Source organism: Rattus norvegicus, assembly GCF_036323735.1.
Source record: "Rattus norvegicus strain BN/NHsdMcwi chromosome Y unlocalized genomic scaffold, GRCr8 chrY_unlocalized_19, whole genome shotgun sequence".
Taxonomy (NCBI): Eukaryota; Metazoa; Chordata; class Mammalia; order Rodentia; family Muridae; genus Rattus; species Rattus norvegicus.
Window position 1 is genome coordinate 258,031 of NW_026947377.1, and position 26,156 is coordinate 284,186.

Sequence of the window (26,156 nt, forward strand, 5' to 3'; positions counted from 1 at the left end):
TTAAGTACTAGTCTAGTAGAGTTGGATGTCAACTCTATTTCTAATTGTGGTTCTCCAGAGGACACCTAGTTCAGATCACACTAGGGTTTATAAGATAAGGAAGTGCTTAAACTGGCAAGAAATATGTTATCATTAGTAAAGACTGTTCTAGGATAGAGGAAAAAATATGACAGAGACGCAGAGAGACACACACACACACAGAGAATGAAAGAATATGCCTTATGTACATGAAGCCAGAAAAGAATTTGTGAATCTAGAAGACAAGGTTTGAAGGACTACCTGTAAATCCCAGTAACTAAGAAAGAACCTTGGAGCCAGTTTTGATATTGAGGCTTCATACAGCTTGGCCTTTACCAATGTGAGACACTACATTTCCATGAGCAAATCCTTAGCCTGGAGAACGTAGTTATGGTGGCCCCCCCAAAAACAAAACAAAACAAAACACAGAATTGTCCCCTTTGTCTGTTTCTCATTACTCTGATCTCCCATGTCACAAGAGGCTGAGTGGTCTTCCACATACCCTCACATGCAGCTCACAAGGAACAGCACCTATCTTCATCAGTACTTCATCTGAGCCTACCCTTGGCCTTTGGATGGTACTCAGGAACTGAACTGACAGGTTACATATTCCTAGCTGGGTGTCAAACTTCAGACATGAGAATCCCACTCTGTGATTGTCAACAGTTCCATGTATCCATTGGGATGGCAGTGTCACAATGGCTGCACCTGTCTTTTCATGCATTTCACATGCTTTATGTGTCCGAGTTGAAAGTCTCTCTCAGATTATTTACAGATCCACAGGATGCAGCTTGGCTTCAAAGGCCACATGTCTGACTACAGAAGCCACGTAAACAATGTCACAGTTCACAGCTATAATGTAGACATGTCAGGGTATTTCCTCTAAGTTTTGCTTTGAAGCATATTCTTTTTTTTTCTTTATTAACTTGAGTATTTCTTATTTACATTTCAATTGTTATTGCCTTTCCCGGTTTCTGGGCCAACATCTCCCTAACCCCACTCTCTAACCCCTAAGCCCATTGTATATGGTTGTTCCCATCCCCATTCTCCCCCCATTACCGCCCTTGCCCCGAAAATCACGTTCACTGGGGATTCAATGTTAGCAGGACTAAGGGATTGCCCTTCCACTGGTGCTCCTACTAGGCTATTCATTGTTCCCTATGAGGTTGGAGCCCACGATCAGTCCATGTATAATCTTTAGGGAGTGGCTTAGTCCCTGGAACCTCGAGTTCCTTGGCATTGTTGTTCATATGGGTTCTCAAGCCCCTTCAAGTACTTCCAGTCCTGTCTCTGTTTCCTTCAACGGGGGTCCCGTTCTCAGTTCAATGGTTTGCTGCTGGCATTCCCCTATGTATTTGCTGTATTCTGGCTGTTTCTCTCAGGTGAAATCTACATCCAGTTCCTGTCAGCCTGCCCTTACTTGTCAAGCGTATTCTTTTATTACAGATAATGCTAATCTTTCTAGAAGGCCACATTGTGGGAGACCATTTGGATTATGCCCCATCCACAGTTTATAGATTTTTTACAGAGAATTCTTTCAGTGAAAATGGTTTCTGTAAATTGCATACAAACTAACTATTTAAGGACACAAACACACACACATAGACACAAAAGGTACACAGATACACACAGACACACACAGACACAAACAGACACACACAGTGTGCAGGGATAATAGAGATGTGTATGTTAAAAAAAGTTAGGATAGTGTATCGATAATATAAAATATGAAGGGTTACACTAAAATCTAAGACACTAGGATGGAGGATGGGAAGCAATTGTGAGGTGTGCTTTCCCACAACTTGGACACATGAAAAATGAAGTAGGAGACATCAGAACTGCATTGTCAAACAAAGACAAGAAACGTACACAATCAATTGAATGCAAATACAGCTCATCTTGCTGATCTCTAATGGAAGAGTTCAGGTGTTTCCCACACCTCTCCAGCATAGTATTTCATTGCAGTCCAATGCTAGAACACCAAAGGATATTCAAGAACATATAAGGAGATGAAGCCAGAATGTCAGCATTCCCAGAGATCAGTTGAGCAGGGAGTTCTGTTTTCCTATGTCTACCTTAGCTATGCTTCAGAAAACCAAGGAGACAGTCTCCTCAAGCATATCCACATCTGTACTGGGTGTAATTTGTCTTCAGAACATCTTTGGCTGTAGTTACAGAAGCCAGGATGAAAACTACAAACTATGTCAGCATAAAGTTGATGTGCATATGCCCAGGATCACTGCTAAGTCTCTCTAGACCTACGAGTGTAGATAGACATGCCTTATAGGAATAGAACATGGTTGTTTAGTTCCCCCAATTACTGTTCAGGACACGTACAGAAGTCAGGAAGGAACCAGTCCCTCTTCTGTTTCACTAATTGATATTTCTTCAATATAGTAGAAAACTGTCTGCCAAAGACACTGTCATTAGGACAAAACAGAAGGAAACAGATTGGGAAAAGGTCTACACCAATCCTACATCTGACAGAGGGCTATTACCTGGTACATACAAAGAACTCAAGAAATTACGCTTAAGAGAGACAAATAACCCTATTAAAATTGTGGTACAGAACTAAGTAAAGATTTCTCAACTGAGGAATATCAAATATCTGAGAAGCATCTAAATAAATGTTGATCATATTTAGTCATCAAGGAAATGTAAATGAAAACAACCCTGAGATTCCACCTCACACATGTAAGAATGGCTAAAATAAAAACTCTGGAGAGAACAGATGTTGATAAGAATGTCAAGTGAGAGGAAAGCTCCATCTTTGTTGGTGGCATAACGAACTGGTTAAACCACTCTGGAAATCAGTCTGAAGATTCTTCAGAAAATTGGAAATTTCATTACTTGAGGACCCAGATATACCTCTCCTGGGTATATAACCAAAAGATGCTCCAACATATAAAAAAGACATACCCTCAAATATGTTCATAGCTGCCTTATTTATAATACCCAGGAGCTAGAAGGAACCCTAATGGCATTCATCAGAGGGATGGATACAGAAAATATGGTACATCTACACAATGGCGTACTACTAGGGTATCAAAACCAATGATCTCAAAAAAGACATAGACAAATGGAATGAACTAGAAAATATCACACTGATTGAGGTAACAAATTACAGAAAAACACATATGGTATGAAATCATCGAAAGTGAATATTGGCAAAAAAGCTCAAGTTACCCAAGATGCAGTCCACAGACAACTGGAAGCTCAAGAAAAGAACACACAAAATGTTCATGCTTCACTCCTTTTTAAAAGGTGGAACAATGCTATCTATGAATTTAGAGGAGAGACTGACGGAATCCCATTCAGATTATGCCGTACATGTGGCAGAAATACATATACATCAGTCACCAAAATAGATAAGATTGATGAAGCTAAGAAGTGAATGCTGACAGGAACTGTATATAGATCTTCCATGTGAGACACAGCTAGAGCATATCAAATACAGAAGTGCATTCTAGTGGCAAATCAGTGAACTGAAAACGGACAGTAATGGGGGTTGTAGAAGAGGCGGGGTGCCAGTTTGGGATCTTATGGTCAAGAAATTGGGAAGGGAAATAAGATTTGTAATGTACATATAAAATATCCAATTAGAAAAAATGAATAAAATTTGCTTAAAATTAAAAAATGAAAGAAATAAAAGAGAAGATAACTGCCATGTAATAACAGCTATTGACTCAGAAATCTAAAGGTCATTTTCAGGGAATGATAGAAAAAGTAATACTAGTGGAATGCCCGAGATAATGAAATCTCAACTAGAATCATTTCTCTCTCCCAGATAATGGTGCCAGACACAAACTGCACTATATGAATCCAAAGAATGGAGGAGTTTACTTTGAGGGGATGACACAACACTTGTCTTTCCCTTCTTCCTTATTTCCTTTTTCTTCTTGACCAAAAGAAGAAAGGCCATGAGCTCTCAGGAAACAACTATGCCCTGCTGAACACTTGGCTTTTGGAATAAAGAATTAATGATATAAATTCTCTGACTTACAGGAACCAAACAACAGGGAAGTCCATATGTTTCTGAGAGGCTCCAAGCTCCTTATTCCCATATGTGGTAGTGTCAAATCAAGGCTATCTCTTCAGAGATCCCACTCAATCACTACTAAGGTCTCTTTGTGCTATCCCAAGTATCACATATTTCTTCCTTTTTTGTTATACCAAGACAGAAGTCCAGCATTCTTTTCCCCATCACTGATATCTTCATCCTCTTTATTCTTCCTCCCTGTTTATTTGAATTAGAGGCCAATTAGTATACCCCAGAGGTACTGCAGGAATATCTGAGAGGCAGTTGCAGGCACGACAACACTTGTGACATCACAGAAGAAGACAGGGACCTCCAGGTTACAAGAGATATTTCAAGGAGGGACTAATGATGACGTCACTGAGACCTGCCATGGCCTAATACCTAAACAGTTTTCCTTACACTGATCAGATTTTGAGTGCCCTTTCCAGGTATGTCTCCTGTGACACAGTGGAAACCTTTACATACTCCATCTCTTTAAAGCTAGAGAAATCTCTTGCTTCATTAGTGGTTACATGTTCTGAATGGAGAAAGGTAGTCAGGGTTTGGCATGGGTAGAAAAGATTTAGAAATATGGATTGGAGGAGATTCTTCTAGATAATAATTAATTCCCAAGTTCATTCCTGTGAACATATAGTTCAATTTTCTAAGTTTTCTCTGTTTCCCAAAGGCCAGTATTCTCCCTACAAATATTTAATTGAATGAATATTGTATTTCACATTCTTATTGTACATTCCTTGATAGGGGACTTTATAAATATTCCTTAATGTGTACTCAAAAATTCTGTTTTATAATTCCATTTATTGCAATGATTTTGTCAACACAGTTGGCCCAGCTACAAAGTCAATATAACAGTGTAAATATTTTGTACCGACTTCAAATGATAAACTCCCAAATTCTTATTCAAAATAGTTTTGGTGCATATATATATATATATATATATATATATATATATATATATATATGTGTGTGTGTGTGTGTGTGTGTGTGTGTGTGTGTGTGTGTGTGTGTGTGTGTGCGCGCCACAGGTCCAGCAGACTCTGAATGGCCATTCCTTCAGTCTCTGAAAAACAATGCCTCCCTACCCCTCTTATGGATATTTTATTTACCATTTTAAGGAAGGACTGAAACATCTGAATTTTGGTCCTCTGTCTTGAGTTTCATGTGGTCTGTGCATTGTATCATAGTTAATTAGAGAATTTGGGCTGATATCCAATTATCAATGAGTGCAAACTTTGTGTGTTTTTCTGTGATTGGGTAACCTCATTCAGGATGATATTTTCTAGTTCTATCCACTTCCCTATGAATTTCATGCACTCATTGTTTTTGATAGCTGAGTAGTAGTCCATTGTGTGAATATAGGTCATTTCTCTATCCATTCCTCTGGTGAAGGTCACCTGGCTGTGGAAGAAAGGTCAACCTGAAACATCTCTGGCTTTCCAGCATGCAGATGTTTTCACAATTTCTAAATCACATCAGTCACCGAAAATTACCAGGGGAAAAATCTCTGACAGAGGGATGGCAGCCATTACTGGAGAAGGAAATGGCTTTGATGTCCCTTAGAACAATCTGCTCATGCCATGGCCATTCAGTCAACCCAAGCATCATGGGATGAGGAGATGTAGATTTAGAGATTGAATGTTTTAAGTTTCCTTGGGAAAATTTACCCTGCTCACCATGGTTCACTGTTATCAGGAAATATTTGGAATGGTATACTATGCACCTATGAAAAATAAGGACATTGTGAAGCTGCGGTCAACTAGGTGGAACGAGTTGAGAAAACTGAAACTCCTCTTGGTGAGATCATTGAAGACCTTGAGAAAAAGGAACACTGGGCCTGGAACACTGAAGACACAGATGTCCATAGAAAATACAAGAGACATGACTGAGGAAAAAAACAGCTGTGTCTACTGGACTATGGAGCAATGGTTAGAGCCCATACAAGAGGAGATCTCTATTAACAGAAAATTTGATCCAGAAATACTGTTGAGGAAAGCTTGTTGGAATTTCCAAACCTAATGAGCCCATAAAGAAAACACACAATCTGGTTATTATAATTATAATCTATAAACGTGTATTGGGTAGATCTAACGTTATCATAACTTATTCCCAAACCATAAAACCCCTTGCTACATGTGCTTTCTCCAGGCCATATGGATTGTTTCCATCATTACTTCCTCCTCTTTTTCTTCAGCCTTCTCGCTTCTCCTCTTACTCTCTTCTGCATTTCTACATATCCCGACAGTCAAACCTCCAGTACCAACTTTCCCCTCTGGCTATCAGTAATAGGCTCTAGCATTTACTGACCATGTAAAATGGGAAGAAGGTTAATATGCGATTACCTGAGTCTATGATAGAGGCCTTGTCCGGGGGAAACCTCTTTTGAGGAAGCAGATAAATATCAGGATACAAATAGAATTTGCTGGGGGAAGAGCAAATCCGTATATGTTTAGCATATGTGTCCAGTGGATTCTGAGAAAATGGGAATATTCTTCCTAAAGACCCAGTTATACTACACCTGGCCTTATATCTGAAAAGACCTTTGCCATACCGCAAGGACATGTACTCCATCATTTTCCTAGTGGATTTCTTCATAGTGAACAGAAAATAGAAATAAGCCAGATACCCCTAAAACAAATAATGGCTACAGATAATGTGGTTCATTTACACAATGGTATACTACACACATATGAAAAATAAGGATATTGAGAAGATAAAGTCAAGTAGATGGAATGAGAAAGTATTGTCCTGAATGAGGTAACTGAGACCCAAAATAACATGTACACATTCACTTAAAAGAGGGTATTAGCCATAAAGTACAGAATTCACACACTATGATCTATGGAACCAAAGAGGCTAAGCACGAAGAAAGACCTAAGAAAATGCTTGAATTTCACTCAGAATAATGAATAAAATAATGACAGGAGGCAGATGGAAGGAAAGAATTGAGTGGCTGAGGGGATGGGAAGGGAAATGGGGTTTGAGGATCATTTCTTGGTAGAGACGGGCAAGAGGGGCAGAGGGCCAAGTGAATAAACTGATTCAGTGACTGTCCAGGGTTGGTACTATCTGTATGATTTGCCAGCAATCTGTGATTTGTGAGGCTACCCTGGCTTCCTTGACGGTGACTTTAGCTGAGACTTGTTACAGTGGGGATACAGATTCTTAAATGGCCACTTTCAGTAGCCACAGAGGACCCAAGTTGGATGGATAAGTACCCAAACCCACCCCCAAAATTTTGACCCAGAAATTGCCCCCTCTATAAGAAACACAGGGACAGAGTTGGAACAGGAAATGAGGGAATGGCCAAAGGATAAGTGGCCGGATGTGAGACTTTTCCCCTGGGCAATCAGCAAAACTGACATTATTCACGGTCCTTTCTTGTGTTGCAGATGGGAGGGTAGCGTTATTGTCCTCTGCAACGCTCCACCAAGCAGCCGACTGACACAGAAGCAGAGGCACAGGGCTTGATATCAGATGGAGCTTAGTGAGTCTCACTGAAAAGCTGAGGGAAGGACTGAGAGAGGCAGAGTTGCACAATGGTCTTCACGTGGGGTCACTAACCCGTCGCCTGTCTGTGGATCCTGTTCTCCTACCCGGGCTGCGTTTTCAAGAGCTGGTAGGAGACGATGAATCTAGTCCTGCAGAGACTTGATGTGCCAGGGGAGAGGGTGTACCCAGAGGGGTCCTCCACTCTCTCAGAGAAGAAGGGGAGAGGTTAGAAGGAGGGACTGTAAATGGTGGGAGACTGAAGGAGTGTGGTGCCAGGTCAGCATTCAGAATGTTACCTGATAAATAGATACAATCATTCTGGCAAGGAGGGTACCGGGAACATGACCTAACAGGATCAGGGTGTGACATCATTGGGGTGGGGCGTGACATCATGGGGTGGGGCATGACATCATTAGGGCGGGGACATCACATAATGGGGTCTAGAATTGACATCATTGCATGGGGCATGACATCATGAAGCTTAAGAGAAAATATATGAAACTGTAAAAAAAAAAAAAAAAACAGCTCGAGAGGGAACTGAGACCTAGAGACACAAACATGGCTGGCGTTTACCTATGCATGGTATCAGCTGTGCGATAAATCTCATTCCATCTACAATCTACAAATGCAGAGAGGACATAGGAAACAAGAACGCCCGTGAGGGGGAAAGCATCGACCTCTCTGAAAGGAAATCTGGAACAGATTCTGTGAGTGTTTGAGGGCGACTGAGGACAGGAGCAGAGGGTCGGTGGGGATGACGGAGAGATAGCTCAGTGCAGAGAGAACCGGCCAGAATTAGGGGACATACGGGTTAATGCAGAAAGTCGATGGACTGGTTAATTCATGGCATCTAGAGGGCGACCTTCCTGAGGATTTAATCTGATGGAGAAAGTAGAGTCCGAAACTGAAATCCTTTGAACTCGAGCAAGCAAGACCTCACGGGTGGGGATGGGGCACATTCAGTGGAGTCGATTTCTGAGGAGGTCAAACGGAGATCCCTGAACCACAGACTGAGGCTGGGACAGAGATTAAAGAAGGTCAACCAAAGGAGGTCTCCATCAATGTAAATGCACCCGAAAACCACGTCCTGGTCTCCAAGGTTTGTGTAGCCCTTTTTCACCCTGAGTAAGATATATGCACACCGCAAATCACCTAATACCTTCGAAAAGAACTGTGACACTGAATTCCTTGGAGGAACCCCTAACTCACTTGCAGGCAGACCAAGATTCTGCTGACTGACAGTTTCCTGGGCCCACTTCATCCTTTCACACCTGGTGTGCACCTGGACACTCTAAGAAACAGAGATCAGAGATGTGTTTGTGTGTGTGTTTGTGTGTGTGTCTGAGTGTGTGTTTGTTTGTGTGTCTGTGTGCTTGTGTGTCGGTGTGCATGTGTGTGTGTGCGCATGTGTGTGCGTGGTGTGTGTGTGTGTGTGTGTGTGTGTGTGTGTTAGTCATGTATAAGCTAACCATCCTCACACAGACTGTCTGGATTGGTTTTCTTTTTGGAAGGTTGATGGATCTTTCTCTTTTCCTAAGAAAAGGCCACTCTGGTTCTCAACTCACTCTTGAAGCCGTGACAGGGTGAGTGATTATTATGTGTGAGGTAATTTGATTTCATGGATATAATATCCCTTGAAAAACAGGGCTCAACATTTACTTTCCTTAGTCTGTGATACCTCGAGGGCATTATTATTATTATTATTATTATTATTATTATTATTATTCCAGGATTATTCCTTTATATTATTGTCTGTGTTGTTACCAGTGTGCTAAAGTTCACTGATGGCAGAAAGAAAGATTTTTTTTCACGGGGATCCCATTGGACGGCCATGTTTTGTTGTTGGAACTGAAAGTTTTATTTACATGCTCACAAGAGCAAATAAATGCAAGTACGGAAAGTTCCTTGGTCCTCTACATGAGAGTGACATCCTCACGTAGTCCTCTGATCTACTTGAGAAACAGAGAATTTAGATGGGCAATGAAATGGATGCTGACCAAAGACCCACATAGGGAGAAATACAGTTTTTCACAGTGTTTCAGGCTTTCGGGATCGGTAGACATTACACAACCGTCTTATCATTTATAGAGGAACACTCAGAATTATTAAATAACAGAAAAAAGAAAATTTTAAAAACATATTTATGCTGGCTAATTTAAATTCCTGTTTTTGCCTCTGGAATATTATATATTCTCTTTCAGGTTCTTCTTGAAATTATGAAGAAGTGAAAATCGGTATGGGTTTATCTGATTACATTCTTTAACTTGAGTATTTCTTATTTACATTTCGACTGTTATTCCCCTTCCCGGTTTCCAGACCAACATCCCCCTAACCCTACCCTGTCCCCTTCTTTGGGTGTTCCCTTCCTCATCCTCCCCACATTACAGCCCTCCCCCCAACAATCACGTTCACTGGGGGTTCAGCCTTTGCAGGACCAAGGGCTACCCTTCCACTGGTGCTCTTACTAGGATATTCATTGCTACCTATGTGGTCAGAGTCCAGGGTCAGACCATGTATAGTCTTTGGGTAGTGGCTTAGTCCCTGGAAGCTCTGGTTGGTTGGCATTGTTGTTCAAATGGGGTCCAGAGCCCCTTCCAGTCCTTTCTCTGATTCCTTCAGTGGTTTGCTCCTGGCATTTGCCTATGTATTTGCTGTATTCTGACTGTGTCTCTCAGGAGATATCTACATCTGACTCCTGTCGGCAAGCAGCTCTTTACTTCATCCACGTATCTAGTTTGGTGGCTGAATATGTATGGGCCACATGTGGCTCAGGCTCTGAATGGGCATTCCTACTACCTCTGTTCTAATCTTTGCCTCCCTATTAACTCCCAATGGCATTCTTGTTCCCCTTTTAAAGAAGGACTGAAGCATTCACATTTTGATCATCTGTCTTAAGTTTCATGTGTTCTGTGCATCTAGGGTAATTCGACAATGTGGACTAATACCCACTTATCAATGAGTGCATACCTTATGTGTTTTTCTGTCATTGGTTTACCTCACTCAGGATGATATTTTCCATTCCATCCATTTGCTTATGAACTTCATAAAGCCATTGCTCTTGATAGTTGAGTAATATTCCTTTGGGTAGACGTACCACATTTCTGCATTCATTCCTACGTTGAAGGGCATTTGGGTTCTTTCCAGCTTCTGGCTATTATGAATAAGAAATTCTGCACTAAAAACATCTCGACCCAGACTTTTTTCATTTGGGAGACCTTTAATGACTGCCTCTATTTCTTTAGGAGTTATGGGGATGTTTAAAAGTTTTATCTGTTCCTGATTTAATTTTGGCACCTGATATCTGTCTAGGAAATTGTCCATTTCCTGCAGATTTTTAAATTTTGTTGAATATAGGCTTTTGTAGTAAGATCTGATGTTTTTTTTATTTCCTCTGATTTTATAGTTATGTCTCCCTTTTCATTTCTGACTTTGTTAATTTGGACACACTCTCTGTGTCCTCTCGTTAGTCTGGCTAAGGGTTTATCTATCTTGTTGATTTTTCAAAGAACCAACCTTTGGTTCTGTTGATTCTTTCTATGATTATCGTTAATTCTACTTGGTTGATTTCAGCTCTGAGTTTGATCATTTCTTGCCTTTTACTCTTCCTGGGTGTATTTCCTTCTTTTTGTTCTAGATTTTTAGGTGTGCTGTCAAGCTGCTGACATTCTCTTTCCTGTTTCTTTCTGCAGGCACTCAGCACTATGAGTTTTCCCCTTAGAACAGGTTTCATTGTGTCCCATAAATTTGGGTACGCTGTACCTTCATTTTCATTAAATTCTAAGAAGTCTGTAATTTCTTTATTTTTTTTCCTTTACCAGGTTATCACTGAGTAGAGCATTGTTTAACTTCCACGTATATGTGGGCGTTCTTCCCTTATTGTCATTGAAGACCAGCTTTATCCCGTGGTGGACTGATATGATGCATGGGATTATTTCTATCTTTCTGTATCTGTTGAGGCCTGTTTTATGACCAATTATATGGCCAATTTTGTAGAAAGTGCCATGAGGTGGTGAGAAGAATGTATATCCATTTGATTTAGGATAGAATATTCTATAATTATCTGTTAAGTCCATTTGGTTCATGACATCTCTTAGTCTATCTACATCTCTGTTTAGTTTCTGTTTTCCATGACCTGTCCATTGATGAGAGTGGGGAGTTGAAATCTCCTACTCTTATTGTGTTCGGTGCAGTGTGTGCTTTGAGATTTAGTAAGGTGTCTTTTATGTATGTAGATCCCTGTTATGGGAACAGAGTTTTCTCCTTTCAGGTGGATAGTTTTCCTGTCCACTGGCTTTCAGCTGTCCCTGTGGGTAGGAATCAGAAGGACCTGCACCTACGTCTCCTATGTTCCTCTGTGGGGGGGTACACAGATGGCACAAGGTGTTTTCCTGTTGAGTCAGGAATCTGGGCAGAGAATTGTCTCCTCTGGTTTCCCAGGAGTGTTCTATTCCCCCCACCATCAGCTTTTGGGTGCAGGGAGCTGTTTGATCAGGTCAATTCGGATCCAGGCACAGTCTGGAACATGGTGGTCCTGCAGTTTTACTCCACTATATTCCTGGGCCAGAAGCACTATGCTGTTTTGTCTTGGGCCAGAGATGTGTATAACGGTGCGCAGACCTGGAAGTCTCAGTTTCTTGTAGGCTCAGTATTGTCCACACTCCTGGGTGATCAGCATTCTGTCTCTGCATTTAAGAGCAGGGAGCTCTGGGCTGGGATCACGAGGTTCAGGAGCCAGCTAGAAACCGGAAGTTCCTGGTCCCAGATGATTTCTGCCTTTGCTTGTCCTGAGTCCACCAGTCAGGTCACTTAGAGCAGAAAAGTTTGATTCACCTCTGGTCTCAGGTCTGATGTCGCTCCTCCGGTTGACTTTCAGGTTTCTATGAGAGCCGCAATCAGAAATGTCCTGCCCCTACTGTTCCTAAGTCCCTATGAACAGGAGGCCCAGATGGAACTAGGTGTTTTTTTCTTGAGTCAGGAATGTGAGAAGAGTTTTCAGGGGTTTCTGCCCCTCTGATGGTATAAGTCTTCCCCACCCCACAAGAGATTTGGGTGTAGAATGCTTTTTGGACCAATTCAGATCCAGGTGCAGTTTGGACTGCAGGAATCCTGCAGCTTGACTGCTCCTATATTCATGTGTTCAGACACACTCTGCAGTTTCGTCTGTGGCAAGGGATGTGGGCCCAGGTGGGCAGAATTGGCAGTCTCTCCTTCCCTGTGGTCTCAGTATTGCCCAGTCTTCTGTGTGATCAGCTTTCTGTCCCACAGAGTTTCCAAAGGAGTTTCAAATGTTCATTCCCTATCTTACAGTTCTCCAATCTTTCCAATTCTCTTCCAAAATTTGTTGGAGAAGACCCCACTGATCAAGGGGAGGTACAACAGGCCCCATCAAACAAAGATGGCTGCAAAATTTCTGTGTTCATATAAGAAATGGAACTATTATTTCAATGATTTTTCTTGAAAAACATAAAATGCTATAGTCTCCTGACCCTTGCCTTTCATACATAACTAAAATGCTTTAATCTTTGACTTATACCAGCATCTAGATGCTCTCTCACTCTTTTGAGTTAAGCCTCCTGTTTCTTTCTCCCTCAGTTCCTTCTTTTTTAATTGAATATTTTATGTATTTACATTTCAAATTTTATACCCTTTTCTGGTTCCCGTCTCTTCCATCCACCCTCCCCCTGCTTCTTTGAGATTGCTACCAATCCTGCCTGCATATTCACACCTCAACATTCTGGCATCCCCTACACTAGAAAAACCAGACTTTATAGGACAAGGCATTTCCTCCTATTGATGCCAGACAATGCCATCCTCTTCTATATATGTGGCTGGAGCCATGGATCCCTACCTGTGAACTCTTTGATTTGTAGTTTAGTCCCTCAATTCCTTCTTCTTTAACTGGACAAGAGCTCATTATGATTCACTGCTGTCAGTGCTGTCCTTGCAGCAGGAATACAATGGTTAGAGAGCCTGGACCTCAGGAAGCTGAATGTTCACACAAATGACTAAAAACTTGTACCGACAGAAAAAAAAATAGCGTGCAAATATTTTCAACATATTGCACAATGAACACTTACCATGGGATTCAATGTTGTTTCAAAATATTATCGCCAGGTTTACTTTGTGCCCAGCTCCATGAGTGAGTGGGTCATCATTGATTTTAGATTATTTATTTAGTGTTGAATATTGAGAGCCTCCGACAAAGTTCTTCCAGTGAATCTTTATTCACACTCATAGTTCTTTGTTTTTTTTTGTTTGTTTGTTTGTTTTCTTTGGTTTGGTTTGAAATCAAAATATATACAGCAGAAAAGTTAGCTCTTTACTATTTTTGGTATAGTGCACAGCATGTCTGGTGTGTGTCTGTCACTCCCTCTCTAACCCAGATTTATTTGAATTTATGAAGCTGAGATGCCATGGATTTTGCACACAGGAACCATCTTTGTTCTCCCTCCACCAGACCTCAAACCTCCTGTTTCTTTCCACTACTTATGATAATTTTATATTCACTGATACATACAGAACCAGAGAATCCCAGTCATTTTGTAGTAACTTGGTATCCTCAGGGTCCTGCCATGCAGCATACATCAAATGCCTGAGTAATATTCCACTCCAAGGAAAGCCCACAGCTGATAACTCTTCAAATTATACTTTATTTTTTCCACATATCTATGTTTGATGATGACTCTTAAAAGCTTTACCCTCCTTTTTAGCCCTCCACCCACACAAGGCAAAAGAAAGAATGGGGGGCTTTGATGGGTGTGCTGGTGGCCCTGCTTAGAAAGGTTCACTGGAGGGGTTGGGGATTTAGCTCAGCAGTAGAGCACTTGCCTAGCGAGCACAAGGCCCTGGGTTCGGTCCCCAGCTCCAAAGAAAAAGAAAAAAGAAAAAAAAAAGAAAGAAAGGTTCACTGGAGCAACTCCCATCTGTGTTGTCTGGAAAGCAGAATATCAGTTCACAGTTTAGCAGAGGCAGTCTGTTCCAATAGAAAGTATTTCATGAATACACTAGTAGTCCAGTTTTGTAGAGTTGTCATAACAAACAGGAAATAACAGCAGTTGCACAACATACTAGAAACAACCAGGCTTCTGTCAGTAACCTGGAAAGAGAGAAGTTATATGCTGTGCCGCTCTCAGGGAATTGAAGATCAGCAGAGACTCAGGAGTCAGAAACATTGCTGCTGCTGCTTTAAGTGTTTGCCATAGTCTGTATAGTCAACTTTTCCTTGAAAAATATAAGGTATTTGAAACTTTTGCTGCTGCTACAAATATATTACTGTAGCTGAGTAATTCTGTACATGATTTTCTCCTCAGTGGGATAGAGATCATTCCAATCATTTACAGCTATTGCAGCTAATGTTGAAATGGGTAATCAAATATGTGATCAGATGAGAAAAATTAAGACAGAGTACATGCTTTGACCATGTTTCCTATAAAAAAGTTTAAAAACACTTACAACTTATGAGCTGTAATGGTACTACAAACCCTTAAAACCACCTCAATAGCAGTTACTTATTCTTACTCTTGTATGAAATAAAATACAGTTAGTTAACAAAAGGTGAAAACAAGGTGCTTGTGAGTATGTAAGCCTAATGCTGTCTTTGGTTAAGATGATAATTATCAAAACTATGATTTCAAGCAAATTTACAAAAAAAGTGTGTAAGACATGGAGCTCATCTGTTAATTTTCCTGTTCTGTTTGGCCAAAAGCACACAACATCTAGTTGTAGGGATAAGTCAGGTTTATATTGTAGAACATCAACCTAAGTATACATGTTTTTTCAAGCGTCTACTAGCAGGGTCACATACTTTCACTTTTTTTTCACTTTTCATCTCGAAAATTCCATTTCCAAACATTGATCCCAGGGTTGTAGGAAGTTGTGTTAGGGGTTTTAATTATTTTCTCGTTCTATTTTTTTTATTCCAGAGGTGAGAACCAAACCCAGGGCCTTGTGCTTGCTAGGCAAGCACTCTACCACTGAGCTAAATCCCCAATCCTCTAGTTCTATATTAAATGTAAAGATATAGAAGGGAATATGTGAGTGAATAAACAATTTGTAATTGTATCTTATTAATATATTTCACTTACATTTTATTTTGTTTTATATTTTACTAACAAAATAGTTACAATTTATTGAACTTGGTGACTTAAGGCATCAAGTATAATACATTTTTAAAAATGACTTGGAGCAATATATTATGGGAACTTGAATTTTAACTTCATTATATCTTATTTTAAAGAGGAATTTTTCACACTGTTGTTTCTAGTATTTAAAAAAAGAAGTGGACTGATAACTAAATGAATTTTTGGAGGATTAAAATGATATATATAGGAAGAAAATTGGTTGTGCAGATTATATATTTAATAAACAATGATATTTGATTATATATTCACTAGATGGTGAAGCCCTTGAAGGAAAGAAGAAACTACAAATATATTTTTATAAGTCTATTTTCTAGATTTGTACTGGAAACATAATAAGGAATCACTTATTTCTGGAGTAAGTGTATGAGTGAATTAGAGAAGCAAAGGACATCATATCAATCCCCAAGTACATGGAAGTCAGATCGCTAAACAATCATCATGTTAAACAAAAAAAATGATTACTCACACAGAGTCATTTAGAAATAACAACATTTTTCTCTTCTTTGGCTAAACCATATATGTCATGCCTAGGCAAATTCTTCTAAAAGCAAGGTCTTTACTTTGAAAAAGCATGTATGGATATATGTATATGTGTATATATGTCTATATATGTATGTGTACATCAGGACATATGTATATGTCATATACATGTGTGTATGTGTATATACATATATATGTGTATGTTGACACAGTTAAAATATATATATATATATATATGTATATATATATATATAGATATATTTGTGTGTATGTGTGTATGTACATGTATATACATATAAATATGTAACATAAAAATGAACTCTATTTTCTAATTTTATGAAACTTTATTGCTAAATACATTAGCACTCAAGAATTTTAAAACCTGCTCTATAAATTTGATTCATTTTAAAATCACTGTTCACAAAATAGATTCAATGTAGGTGATTAATTATTATACTATCAAATATCCTTATCTATTTGATAAAAACACTAAGACTTAATTTAGTAATGTCACTGTACATATGTTTTAGCATGTGACATATCTCATTAGTTTTTCCAGCATGTGATATAATTTCAGGATTCTAGACCTATGTAAGGTAGAAAATAAAACAAATGGATTGCTATATGTGATAGATCAGAGCAATAGATAGATAGATAGATAGATAGATAGATAGATAGATAACTAGATACATACATACATATATACATACATACATACATAGTTACAAAGATGAAAGATCACAGATGAAAAGTAGACAAATATCACATACTCAGAATCATCGATCATGAAATAACTAGTATTAAAATGTGAAAATATCTTCCTATATGAAGCAAAATTTTAAATGTGAACTACGTTCATATTTTAATACCTAAAGGGAGATTTATCAGCCATAATATTTAAAATATAATGTCTATTTGAAATATCCTCTCAGGTAATTAAGAGACATTAAATACTTAACTTCCTTTACATTAATCTGTTAAATTATCCCATCATCTTGTCTTTGTTACTTAAATGGAAAACATCAAACTTTGTCTCCAAGTTAAAATCTTCGTTACTTTCCACCCTGCTCTGCATTCTATCTCAAATCCTATCACAATGTTTAAGTCTCTAACAATTCCTCATGTGCTCTCATGAAAATTAATCATGATCCATCATTTTTTATCTTTAATACCATTGTTCTCTAACAGATAACTATTATTTCTCTGTCACCAATGTGATCACTATCCCCTTCTCTCTTTCAAGTACCATTTTCAACATCAACCATTTTATAGTTTCTCTTTATTTGAGAAAATAAAATGATCTATTTTCCCCTAATAAATTATGTACCAAGAGTTTTTTTTTCCATTGAAACTTTAGACAAGAAAAACAAAGTTGTTACAAAGTTCTAGTTCTACTCAGACCTAAAACAGAAACCTGGCTATGTGACAGGAATCATAGGAAGAACACTTCTGGAAGAGAACGCAGAGTTGTAGAAGAAGACCTTGTGCAGGGAAGTGCTTCATTCAATTGTAAACAAAAATTGTAAAAGACCTGAACTTTCATATTGAGTGAAAGTTGTTGAAGAATATACACAAGTGATTCTGAGTGGGTTACAGAAACAGGTTAATTTATAAATCCATGGTAAATACTAGAAAAATGGCATCAAATTGTAAAAGAGCAGAAAAGGAAATGAAGTTAAAAGTTGGTACAGGTTTCAATATGGATGTTGGTAATTTGAACATGCTGAAGATTATTGGTCGATTTAATGGGATGAATGCCTCAGATACATTAACAATATTGCACGACCCTATAGCGAAATTACACAGTGTGAAAACATTAACAATAACCTTTGACAAAAATCTGTTCATGTATGGGTATATTCTTTAATATTTCTTTTTGAAAACATTCATTTAATTAAATAAAATTCAATAAAGAACCGAAGATAACCCTTTTCATCTCTGACATATCCAATCTCTAAACAGGGGTATAGTGGATGAAACTTCATACAGCATTTGCCTACTCCAGGTATTATTAATTTAAAATAATAAGCAGAGGAGTGTATCATATTTGTGGGCATTGGTTACTAAGGCCCAATTATCTCCTCAGAAGATTACCATTAAAAGCAATCTAACATAACTTTGATTCCATTAAATATTTAAAATCTTAAATACTAAGCTTGCTTATCATTTTCACCGCAGAGGACACCATATGTAATTACATCATTTTTACATGTCAATATGAGTCACTATACCTTTCTGATTTTGATACATACCAAGCTTAACAAAGAGGAGACAGTACGATTTACAGCAATCCTTACATTTCTCCTATGGTGCACTACATGTGGTCCATATTACAATCGATTAAATTAATAGTTTAAGTAAATGATAATGGCATGTCAATGTAGATTTTGATATTTCATACAATAAAAAAATCAAGATCCAATAAATAATTGCTTACAGAATTTACTTTTACAGGAAGACAGTAGGTTAATAATACCTTATAATATCCCCCCTAATTCATATTGAGTCAGTGCTGGAATATGTGTAACAACGTTTGTAAAAAGAATAAGTACTTTTCTGTATCTTTTTAACAGCAATTGGACATAATAAAGAAGTATCAGATAAATGTTGAAATAATTCAAAAACTTTTTAAAATTATACTGAAAGATATTTCTAGAACATCAGAGTTCATTTCTGAGGCTCCATATAACTAGCTAATATAGTGCTGAGCACTTGTATTCCATGTGTATAAACAATATTCATCTCCATAGGAAATAAATGTTTTAAAATCTCAAAAGCTATATTTATTTAAGAGTAAAATTTTTGACATTTAAGATTACAATTTTTCCCATTTTTATTAAATTTGGTATTAACTATTTACATTTTATATTTTATTTTTTTCTGTGGTTCCAGGCCATCAGCCCGAACCTCTCCTTCTCCCCTTCTATAATGTGGTTGTACCCTCCACATCCATTCCTATCCTTAAAGCACCCGACCGTACTTTCCCCTACATGAAGGGTCCAATCTTATTAGGACCAAGAGCTTCACAATGGTGCCCCAAAAAGGCTATTCACTGCTACATATGGAGTTGGGTTGTGATTTAGTACCTGAAAGATCTAGTTTGCTGGCAGTATTTTCTTTGAGGTTGTAAGTCCCTTAGCCTCTTCAGTCCTTCCTTTAATTCCTCCAAAGGATGTCCTATGCTTAGTTCAGTGATTTGCTGCTGGTATTTGTCTCTGTGTTTCACATGCTCTAGCTGTGTCTCTCAGGAGGGATCTATATACAGTTCCTGCCAGCATGCACTTCTTAGCTTCATCAATCTTTTCAAGTTTGTGTGTATATATATATATATGGGGGAACATGTCCAGCAGACTCTGAATGGCCATTCCTTCAGTCTCCTAAAAACAATGCCTACCTACACCTATTATTTATATTTTAGTTACTCTAAATATAAGGAAGGAGTGAATCATCTGCATTTTGGCCCTCCTTGCGTTTCATGTGTTCGGTGCTTTGTATGTTAGGTAATTTGAGCATTTGGGCTAATATCGACCTATCAGTGAATCCATACTTTGTGTGTTTTCTGTGATTGGGAAACATCACACCAGATGATTATTTTCTACGTCCATCTATTTGACTATGAATTTCATGTACTCATTGTTTTTGATAGCTGAGTAGTAGTACTTTGTGTAAATATATGTCATTTTCTGTATCCATTCCTCTGGTGAAGGGCATCTGGGTTCTTTACAGCTTCTGAATATTATGAATAAGGCTGATATGAACATAGTGTAACATGTATGTTTGTTGTATGTTGGATCATCTTTTGGGTATATGCCCAGGGGAGGTATAGCTGGGTCCTCAGGCAGTGCAATGTCTAATTTCTGAGGAAACTCAGGACAGATTTTCAAAGAGGTTGTACTAGTTTGCAATCCCAACAACAATGGAGGAATGTTCCTCTTTCTCCACATCCTCTCCAGCATCTGCTATCACCTGAGTTTTTGATCTTAGCCATTCTGACTGATGTGAGGTGGAATCTCAGGGTTGTTTTGATGTGCATTTACCTGATGACTAAGTATGTTGTACATAACAGAAAGCATTTTAAGAAAGGATGCTACCTAACTGTTGGTCTGGATATAGCTGAGTGCCAATTGATCCATTTCTATCTCTTTCTTAAAAGTTCGCGTCCAAGTGTATCAAGGAAATCTATATAAAACCATATATGCAGAAACCAACAGAAGGGAAAATGTCAGAAAGTGCCTAAAACACATTTGCCAGGAGAAAGTTTACAGAACAAAATACCAAAGGTTCAGGCTCCTAGATCACCAGTCAATATATGAAATTTCAACAATTTTAAAATTTTTGTTAACGCAAAGATCACTGCCAATAGGATAAAACAGAAATCTACACATTTGGAAAAGATTTTAACCAACCCTATATCTGGTAAAGTGCCATAATAATAAATATAGAAATAATTCAGAAAGGTAAACTCCCACACAACAAAGTATCCAACTTTTAAACTGGGTTAGCAAGCTAAAACAAGAATTCTCAACTGAGGTATCTCAGTAGCTGAGAAACATATCAAGAAATCTTCGAAATCCTTAGTTATCAGAAAAATACAAACTGAAATGAACTTGAGAGTCTTACATTACACCAATCAGTGTGACTAAGACAAAAAACTAATGCAGTAGCAGACTAGGCTATGATGTAGAGAAAAAGGAACACTCCTCCACTGCTGGTGGGATTTGTATATGTATAGCCACTTTGGATATCAATGTGGAGGTTCAGAGAATATTGCAAATAGCATTGCCTGAAGACCCGGCTTTACCAATCACTTCAATGCAAATACTCAAATATGATCCACATATAACAGTGACAAGTGGTTGAACATGTTCAGGGCAGCCATACTTATATAAGTCAAATGCTGCAAACAGTCATGATATACGTCAACTCAACTTAGGAATAAATACAGAAAGTGTGCTATATTTAAACAAAGAAATACTACTCAGGTATTAAAAATAAGGAAACCAAGAACTTTGTAGGCAAAGGGATGGACCTGGAAATTAGTGAAGTAACAGAGATCGAAAAGGACATAACATGGGATGTATTTAGTGAGAAGTGAATGTTAGCCAAAAAGATCAGTATACCCAATACACAAATCATTTATCACATGGAAGGTAAAATGTTAGAAGGCCATACTGCGGATTCTTGCAACCGACTTAGAATTGAGAGCAAAATGATAATAAAAGAGAGAGGAATGGAGGGACTTTGCTAGAAGTAGGAAGGGTGGACAAAATGGGGAGTGTAGAAACAATATAAAGACAAAAGAGAAATCTACAGGAACATTGGAATAAATAACAATAAGCATCAGTGGTGGGTGTTGTACTTGGGCATTTCCAGGAAAGTCACAGATGCCAGGGATGCAAGAGGATTCCATAAATTTACTGGGACTATGGTAGTTGAAATAGTAAGCAGCAAAGAGATAGAACCACAAGAGACTACCTCCTGTAGCTAGACATGCCCACCTGTGAAGAGAAGGTGATGCCCACACATTTCAAAATCTTTAACTTATAAATGTCCAAAATGAAAAAAAAATGCAAAGAAAAAAAGGAGCAGAGACTGAAGGAAAGGCAATCCAGAGACCACCAGACTAGAAGAACAATTTCATCCACAGACTCCAAATCCTCAGATGACTCCTGATATCAAGATGTGCTTGCAGATGAGACCCTAATATGTCTGTCATCTGAGGGGCTCTGCCATTACCGGATGGTGACAGATTCACATACACATAACCATTTGACAGAAACTTAGAGCCAGAAAAGCATGGCTAGTGGATTGCCTGAAGGATCTGAAGGGGATTGGAACCCAATATGAAGAACAACACTATCAATAAAGTTTACCCTTCAGAGTCTCAGGAAATTTAGCACAAACAAGTGTATATTTGTGCCAGTAGATGGCTTCTGCTACATAGATTGTAGAGCATATGGAGAAGACAACTGCCTCATCTTCCATTTCTGGGAAGGGAGTCAATTGTTTCTGTGGAGATGCCATATCCCAGAGAAGGGGGATGGTAGAGGACTAAAGTGGAAGTGGGCATGTAGATGGGGGAGCACCACCTTAGAAACTAAGAGGATCAGAATGGCTTGTGTGATTCAAGAAAGAAAGGCCAATTGGGGAAATTACATTTGAAATGTAAACAAAGGAATAGATTATTGTATACATATAATGTTTATAATATAATATGTTCATGTTTCCAACAGAGACATTCACATCTCATTCCTTAAGGACTATACAAAAGGTTTGCTCAAAGGTAAAATCCATATTTTGGGATATACTTATTATTGAAAAATTACATAGATAAACCCAATCCATATTTTATCTTCTGTCCCTGTACCTATAATAAATCTTTATTAACTTTGATAAAAATAAAAAAAGTGTTTCTACTCCATTACTGACAACTGACAGATAGAGAGGAAGACTGAGTATTACATACTAATTTACACCGATACACACATATTCTCAATAAAATCCGTGCGAACAGATTCAAGAAGACACTAAAAATAAAAATATATACACATATATGTCAAATCTACTTCTAATATGATCTTTGTGATAGGATGTTGCATCTTTAACTCAGAACTTTAATCAAGATCTATTCTTATTTTTATATTTTTAGTCATCTGCAGATACATCTTTTTTAGGAATGAATCCTTCGCACTGGAGACCAGAGAAGAGACCTGCAGTTGCATTATTAATAAACATCAAAGCAAAATATAAAAGTCTGAATGGAATAAATATTTTAGGACAGTGTTTTGCAAGCAAATTCTTTCATAGACAGTCTTTGAAGAGCTCTGAAATTTTGCATTTCATATTTGACTTTTCTGGGACTCTGACTAGAATCAACTCACAACTGTTTGGGATTTTCTTGGCAATTAACCAGTTTGTGAACAGAGCTGAATTTATCATATGCTCTTCCATCTACATTAATATTGCTACAGTGAGGAACAACTATGGTAAAACTCTTCATCTGACTTTTCAAACAGCATCCTCATACCACTGCGGACTTTTGTGCATGTGGAGGGAAAGGTTGAGAACACCATTTGAAAGTTGGAAATGCTGAAGTGGGAAAGGCCTGTGTGTGGATCATACACAACTTCAGAATATCCATTGTTTTAATATTCACTAGGAAGTGGACTTCTGCAAAATGACTTCAGCAGAAAAGCATGGTAGAAAAAAGGTAATTGATTCACTGGAGATATAGATGCACTGGATTGTTGAACATGGGCTTAGAGGTAGAGACATGTGAGCACATAAAGTATGGAGAATCAATCCTGTGTGATGTTAAGTTTCCCTACCCCATGGTTTCATGCAAACAGCATTATATTTAAGCACTGAGGAATAGAATAAAAGTCAATTTTTTGTAAATCCAAGTCACAAAAAGTACTGTCCTCCTCCATGATGCACATAAACTCTCAGGTGCACTGGCCTTCACATGCCTGGATGACAGCTGTCAGCATGGGATTTACTGCCATCCTTTTCATAACAGCAGAGCTCCAATCTGCTTCAGCCACGTCATCAGCTCCCCATTCTGATGGAGGGAGACTAGTTCACTGAGTATGCCTATGAAATCTTTGATTAGCTTAAAGACCTAGGAACTATTTTCACTCCAGTGAGCTGTTATAAGTAATCTTGAATTGAGTTGGTATTGTTAGTGGCTGTGATGTCTACAAATCCCAGAAGACCATGTTTCAAAGGGAGTTGATTGAGAATTTCTTGGGTATTTTTGCAATACTGGTAGGTGGGCTCGATGAATAGGAACATCTTCTCAGACTGGGTCTTGCAGTTCCCATACTCCTGAGCCATGTTGTGAGGCTGCAGTTTCCCTGAAAGGAACGTTCTATTGAAAAATGGTAATCTCAATGTATTCTGAACAATGCATTACATTGAAGACCATAGAAAACATGGAAGAAAGAAACTTTTACTTTTTCTAGCTTACACTCACATTCCTACCAAACCCTCACATACCATAGAACCTGCTTACTGAGGATTTAATCATATAACAATGAACAGATGAGACATCCAGGCTTGTGGACTTATCAACTACTGGATTCTTGGACTTTACAAATATCCATCCATTGTTAAATTATGTGGACCACAGACTGTGATCATTGTGATAAATCCCTTTTCTCTGTACAAAGAGATTCATCCTCTACTCTCTGTTAGGGAACAGCGGCTTCTACACCTGGAATCTAGAGAAGACCTTTTACAGCAGTTTGTGTCTAGTAAGTGTTTCAGCTCAGTTACAAATTACCAATGGCCACATTCCCTTAGCATGATTTTCATATGATGCTTTGATACAGTGCTTCTTATTTCCTAGAGTTCTTGGCAACAGAATTCAAATAGCAAAAGTAACCTATCAATGAAATCCACAGTAATATATTTTCATGAGTGCATTGGAAAGAATTATTATAGGATAAACAAGAATTGGAAAACTAGATTCCCTTCCTTCTGTAGATCAAGACCAGGAAACCACAACTACAAAAAATCTGAGACAAGTTGTCTGAAATTTGTTCTTTTCTTCAATCATGGGGCTCATGGGGAAGGAACTCAGGTCTCAAGAGTTGGCACAAGTTTCCTTAATTTCTGAGCCAGGTCAACTGCTGAATACCTCATTCATGAACCTGAAGAAACTCAGTATCCATACTGCTATAATGTGTATATATCTATGTATCATTCATAGGATGGACACGTTTGGCTGTTGCTTTGAAAGCAACAGTCTGGAAAAACACAGAATTTATTCTTTCACACATTAATTCTCAGGCTGATGGTTGGTCTCAAAAGTTCATTCCATGAGTTATTTTACAAAAATCATTCACTGATCTGAAAGAAACACTTTTTAAATGTTGGGATGTCTTCTAAAACAATATCAACAATCCTTCTCCATACCCAGTTTTGAACTGAATCATTCTCCAAAGATCTGTTGACTGTGCTGAAGGATGCATCCCTCCAGACTAGATTGAATCCTGCTCTTAGCACTGCATTTATGATACATAAGCATGATTTCCTTACCACTTTCAACCCCAGGAGATTTTTTTCAATTCTTAATTTAATCTGATGAGTCTAATCTACATCATAACACAGGATGAGATTGACAGTTCTGCTCCAACCCTTGCAATAAGCGATGCTAAGGTATGATTGTGCATCTACTAATGCCCTCATGGATGACTGGCAGTTTAGACAATAAGCATTCCTATTCCTTATATGTATTTCTTTTTTTTTCTAGAAGGAAGGGAAATGGAAAGGAGGAGAGAGGAGAGGAAGGGAGAGGAGAGGTGGGGGGGAGAAAGGGGAGGGGAGAGGATGGGAGTGGAGGGGCCATTTATGTATTTCTGTAGTTCTCACAAACCTTCTTTCTTTGAATGAGTTTGTTCAAGTTCAACTAATGCAGTACAAAAGGAAGGACAAAAGTCATGGGCAGGTTCTGGACAGATAGCTCATCCATTTTTTCAAATTTCCTTAACATAGGACCAAAAGGATAACCCAGTTCCAAGTGGAATTCACTAACCTTGACTGGATTCTGGGGTAATTGCATGTATGTGGTGCATAGCACTTACATCAAATGAAAAATTATGTATAAAAGAAATAATAGCGCTCTCTGCTCCCAAACCTCATGGGAGAGAGACCTCACCGCCTGGTCAGGTGAGCCCTCCTGAGGCTGCAGAGTGGAAGAGACCACCAACACTGCCCACCCCTGGCCACATCCCTGGCCCAAGAGGAAACTGTATACTGACTCTGGATTCCCGTGGGTTAATGCCCAGGAGCGACAGGACCCCTGTGCCTGAAGGGAGAGACCGGATAAACAGTTCTCTGCACGCAAATCCCATGGGAGGGAGAGCTAGACCTACAGAGAGGCAGACACACCTGGGAAACCAGAAGAGACTGCATTCTGCACACATCTTGACACCAGAGGAAAACACCAAGTGCCATCTGGAACCTTGGTGCACGGAGGCTCCCAG

At 38.6% G+C, this 26,156-nt stretch overlaps 1 long non-coding RNA gene across 1 annotated transcript; it reads left to right on the forward strand.

Moving 5' to 3' along the window:
• The first annotated feature begins 7,468 nt into the window (after positions 1 to 7,468).
• LOC134484613 (uncharacterized) lies at positions 7,469 to 23,147 on the forward strand. Its single transcript, XR_010062126.1, has 4 exons — positions 7,469 to 7,673; positions 9,058 to 9,129; positions 22,401 to 22,450; positions 22,817 to 23,147. It is a non-coding gene; the product is annotated as an uncharacterized LOC134484613 (long non-coding RNA).
• Positions 23,148 to 26,156: the final 3,009 nt, after the last annotated feature.